Here is a 5,972-nt window from a genome sequence, read left to right on the forward strand (position 1 = left end):
AACATGTTGGGGAAGAAGAGGTGGTTCTTGTTTAGGAGGTCGATGAGGAAGGAATATTCGTGAAGTGTTAGGTGGAAGTACTTGGGGTCTGCCTTCAAGTTTAGGCCGGTGAATCTCCAGCTCTCTTTCTACGACGACATTGTGTTCAAGATTGTTTCAGTCTTTGAGGCCATAGTGTTGGCGTTGAGCATCGCTTTCTTCTACCTTTGTTGCGGTTGCAGCTTCTGAGCTTGTTCTGTACCTTTGAGTTTGAAGATATGGTCATGGTGTCTCTATCTAATATTCTCTTTTGTTGAATTTCTTTATGTTCTTCGAGGGTACAGTTTTCCGCTAATGGGTGATTCGGCATAGTTTTGATGGAAAAATGCGATTGATTCTCAGAAGCTTCGTGCCCAGAAATTCAAACTCGTATAGATCACACCAATTTATCTATTTCTTTCTCTTCTTATAACTTCGTTGCAGTTCTTACAATTCGCTCTCACATAGATCATGGTCTCCTCTGAGCCCTTATGAATTTTCTTCTCTCTGTCTCCAACCCTTTTTCATGTGAACTGTACAAAAATGGTCTTTAATGGAAATCTGGGATTGCAAGATGAGATTTGCGTTTTTGCACTCTTATTGGGGGAGGTTGGGTTGGAGGCTGTGAAAATTAGTTAGCTTCAGTGTTTGTATTAGTGCTGGGTGAAGAAGAAGAAGAAGAACTAGAAGGGGGAGAGAGAGTCTCAGAGAGACGAGATGTGGAGGAAGAGAAGAATAAGGGACAGAAAAAAGAAAAGAAAAAGATAAGCTAAAAATTGTAAGCCATTCGATTTATTATAGCCACGTGTTAAAATCTAATAAAAAGCTTAGGTAAGTTAGGAGGGTAAGGTGCTTAGGAGAGGATCCTGATCCTATAAATTTACATTTCAAACACGAATATCAAACTTGTGTAATTTGTAATGCCATCACTATTTTGTCAAAAAAAAAAAAAAAAAAAAACCCATATCCCTATTGGAAAATAGATATAAACCGGACCGGAGTGACTACAGTTGTTGCAATTTGGAATGTTGGAGAGATTGAAGCATACCCAAACCCAGCAATCGAGAGAAGGCAGGCATGACGATGACGACGCATCTCTCTCTGAATTCCTTGCCTCCATAATGGACTACACTCCCACCGTAAAATCCCACTCATCAATTTCCTAATCTTCCAATTCCGATCAAACCATACATTTTTCATTTTTCTTTTTCTTTCTTTCTGCAGATACCTGACGAGCTTGTGGAGCATTACTTGGCCAAAACCGGCTTTCAGTCTCCCGACTTTCGATTGTAGGTACTTTTCTTTTCTTTTCAATTAGGGAGCTCGGATGATCTAACTTACCCATTTCTGTTTGGGTTTAGTTTACCTCAGATTTTTGTCTAACCTTCCATTTCATTTTTATTGCTATAGCCTATAGATGATAATGGTCTTGGGTTTTTTTAGTTTTTTGTTGGTCAGAGTTGATTTCATATGCTATACGGAAAATAATACCCAGCTTAGAAAATGAAAACAACATCAACAGGGACAAAGGCAAAGGGAGTTGGGGGCGGATAAACCCATTGGAAAAGGCATTTAGAAGCTAGTGCCCATTTGGAAATGGGGTACCCTCTAGGCTATTGACCAGCTTTCCAAAATTGTTACCCTTTAGGCTGTTGACCACCTCTCTAACATTACATCTTGATGATGGAATCGAGGGCGTGTTTGAGCCCTTACTAGGCAGTGCAGGCTTGAGCTTCAAGTGGGGAGTTGATGGAGCTAAGTTAGCCTTCGCTATAATGATGTGGCCTTGAGAATTTCGGAGAACAACTCCTAAACCTACTATCACTCTGTTTTCGTCACATGCTCTGTCCACATTTACTTCAAATTGGGAGGAGGTGAAGGAGATCAGAGCTTTAGGTTAGGAGAGCAATTTGTATTAAAGTAGCAGGGTGGAGAAGTTGTGATACTTGTAGCACTAGTAAATTCAAAGACAGCACAGATAGCTCTTGAGATAACATGATTAGGTGGTGGCAGAACCTCCTTAAAGACCCCATTGCACCTAGCCTTACGTATCTCCCAAGTCCCAACACAACAGCCTATAAAGTTAAGGATCCATCTCGATCACTGATGCTCATATTGTGTGATAAGGGACTCATCACCCACCTATCAGAAGATGGGTGCTGAACTGGGGATAGTTTATAATGTATTTAAAACCATCTCTTCAGGATCCATGGGAATACGAGTAACTTTTGCTGTACTGTCTCCTAAAATTGACATGCAAGTAGGGGAGGGAATGATGAATAAGCATGCCTTATACGAGGTACCATATGCAGCAGGCGACTTTTCCTCTCTTAACAGTCGAGCGACTGCATTCCCCTTATGACACTAGTTTCCTGAGATTTCTCCGGGCTTCCTTTTCTTGGGGTTTGGGGTATGGTGGAAGCTGCTGGTTCTCCAGAGTCCAGATTAATGTCTTGCTGGATATAATGAGACAAATGGGTTGAATCTAGGCATTTGATGATTGAAAGTCTTGCAGCCAATGGTAACTGGTGCAAACAGATTAATAGCCACCCTTCTCATTTGGCCAAATGAGATGATCTACGTGAGGACCTCCGGGCACTGATTGGCATAGCCATAATCTTTGAAGCTTTAGAGTCGGTATCAATTGTTGAATTGGGGCTAAAATTGCATGTCTTGGTACTAGGATCAATTAGAGAGCTCACATTAAGGAAGAAGAGAAGATTTGGTGGTATAGATAGGGAGCAGTTCAGCATTCTTGAAAAGGACTCCGATTAATAGACTAAATACTGACATTTCTCCCCTTCATGTATGTATATGCCATTACGATCCAACAGTTGATGTCTCTTCCCTCCAATTAGGTGCTTCAAGCCTGCAAAAACCACTTAGTGTTCATGAAGTCACAGTTTTTTGAATACCGAGCTTTAGGGATGGGGACCAATATGCCGATTATTGATGTTCCTCCAATCCTCCATTCTTGTTTAGCCAATAGCCCAAATCTCTAGTATAATATTTATTATTTCCTATTATGCTCAATGGATTTTCCTCCCGGATTCATTAAGACCTCACCAGAACTTTGCAAATGCGGAGTTGGTATAATTAGTTTGAGGGTTTAATAATATATATGTTTTTCCTTTTGGTATTTTAAGCAATTTATTCTGATGTATTGGGGATGTGAAGTGAAAAATTAAAGTAAGCAGACTTCAAACGTTGCCCTTTTGGAAAATACCATTAAATATTGAAAATGGAATTCTTATTATCAGCAAAGTATTATTATAAACTATGCCTTTCTAGTTATTGATTATTTAAGCACATAAAACTAGCAAAGTCGAGACATGATCTGTGTGATCAAAGTGGTATAGTTTTTGAGGATAGGTATTTGGCCATAGGAACAGGTTATTTCAGGTACGCGGTTCTCCTTTTCTATCCGGGATCTTTTCCTTTCCATTTGGGCCATTCAGATCTTATTAACGATTAAAGGGTTGTTCATTATGACGTAGGTAAGCATTGTTACTGTAGAAATCTTTTGGTATAACTTTCTGCCGTGCCGACAAATGGAAAAATGCTACTTTTAGTTTTCATTTCTTTTTTTTCATTTTATAATTTTTGAAAAGTTGAGTTAGATCTGTACTTTTGAATATGAGTTATTGACTTGAGTTTTTCTCTATTCACAGAATTAGGCTGGTAGCTGTTGCCACACAAAAGTTTGTCGCTGAGGTTGCAACTGATGCTCTACAGTAAGCCACTGATTTCTCAACTTTTTGCCTCATGAGTCATGAGTCATTACAAGAGTTCACTTATGCACACATGGAAACGATGCGCACATATAATTAAAACCAAATCCTTCTTCTCAGTTAGAAATGTAGGACCAAATGGCATTACCTATTAGATGTCTCAAATATCAGAGACGAAAATTTTTTGAACAAAAGATATTTAGTTGCACTCATTTTTGTAACAGTTGTAGTTAGCCAGCACATAAGCTGTTACTGATTGGAACAATATTCACATGCTTTTTCCTCTAAACAGGCAATGCAAAGCAAGACAGGCAGCAGTGGTGAAAGACAAAAGGGACAAACAGCAAAAGGTAAAGAAATTCTAGGCAGATGCTTTTTTCTTGTTTTTTGTTTTCTTTTTATTTCTCTTCATATTCTATCTAGTTTTAACTTTAACGTGGAAACAGGATAAGCGCCCAATATTGACTATAGAAGACAAAGGCATTGCGTGAGGTATAAGGAGTCTTTCAAATCACTTTATCTTGATGAGCCAACTTTTTCTGCCCTTCAGTTTCAATAATAATTGAAGATTCATAGCTGGACTATATCAAGTGATGGAGTCCTGGATATTTTCTAATCCAAGATTAAGTTATAATTGAATTTGGTTTGTATTAGAGGTCTGGAACTATAGAATCTTCAGTGCTGGTAAAGACTTGGGAGTTGTGATCAGTTCTGGAGTGATCCACCCGAGCTGATCTGAATCGCCTATGTCTACTTTATTATTATGATTCCATCTGCGTTAGTTATGTGTAGTTTTAAGCTAAGTTTGTTTTCACTTATTGTTATTAAGCTGATTTAGTTCTGTTAACTTGCTTGCCTTGTTATTTTTGATCGAGCAGTACGGCGTCAATGTGAAGCACCAATAATATTTTGCTGACAGCCCTTCAACTGGGATAGATCCTGCATCAAGAGGAATAATTTGTACTTGGATTTCTGTTGTTCCATGTAGTGAGATCTGTGTAACATTACTGCTAGATGATTAGGTGATGCTCAGTCAATCTATTGTTTTAGACTGAAGATATTGTTTGTATGTAGTTTTACATTCATGGCATTACATTGTGACTTAAATACTGCAGACTGCATATCTGTTTATTTCAAATTTTCAATGTGAAGCTGAAGCCAAGACCCGAGGAAAAAAAAAAAACCTGAAGGCGCAGATGTTTTTGTTTTCTTTTGATCGAGTTAAAGAAAGTTTACAAAGGAAATCTCCTAACACTACTTAAACCATGAAGATCAAAGTTAAAAGTATTAGAAGCATTCAAAGGAAGAGCATGATTCTAGCTTGCAATATGGGACATATCCCAAATTCCCCACTGCATCAGCTATAAAATTTGCATCTCTGTATGTGTTTAAACTCAATATCTTGGAATTGACTTGCCACACATTTGATATCCTAAACAAGAAGCTGGATGCGCCAGTGTTGCAGAAACATTGTTGATGCTGTCAATTAAGACCTTTGAATCTCCTTCCACTTTGATTTTTGAGTAACCATGAATAAGAGAAGCTTGGAGGCCAGCTCTTAGGGCTAGAATTTCGGTGATTAAAACGTTAGAGTATCCTATTTTATTTGTAGAAGCAAGAATAGGTAATCCCTGATCATCTCTTGTAACAAATCCAGCTGCTCCTTGGTTATTATCATAGAGGGAACCATCAAAATTCAGTTTAATGAAATCCTTTGGAGGTGAGGTCTCCATCTAATTAAGACAGAAGGATCGATTCTTTTCTTTTTTGTTTCAGAATGATGCAGATGTTTCTGTTGTCCGCGGGAGTTGCTCTTTATTCCAAAATGCATGTACTTCTATACGATTTAGGGGATCTGAACTTAATATTTGCTAATGCTTTGCTTGACAAGGAAGACATTTTCAACTCTGAACATATTCCTGACTTCTTGATTTAATTGACTATCTGAATGAAGAACCCATCATTAAAAGATTATAAAGCAGAAACCCTTGTACTAAGTTAACCCGATCTTCGACCTGATCACTTCTTTCCTCCTTGAATTCGTCTCCAAACAATGTGGAAGGTGTCATTTTCAATTTTTATGTTTTTAGTCATTAAATCCAGATTTACAAGAGCGATCGATATAAACAACTTGGAAACTGATTAACTCAGACGAAGCCTTATATATTGTAATGTATAAACGAAGTTATACCATGGCCTGCAATGATCAATCTCATGCAAATA

The 5,972-nt window shown here is 38.1% G+C and overlaps 1 pseudogene; it reads left to right on the top strand.

The window, feature by feature from the left end:
• Window positions 1-974: 974 nt before the first annotated feature.
• On the top strand, window positions 975-4,958 carry LOC133726123 (transcription initiation factor TFIID subunit 10-like; annotated as a pseudogene).
• Window positions 4,959-5,972: the final 1,014 nt, after the last annotated feature.

Source organism: Rosa rugosa, chromosome 1 (genome assembly GCF_958449725.1).
Source record: "Rosa rugosa chromosome 1, drRosRugo1.1, whole genome shotgun sequence".
Lineage (NCBI taxonomy): Eukaryota > Viridiplantae > Streptophyta > Magnoliopsida > Rosales > Rosaceae > Rosa > Rosa rugosa.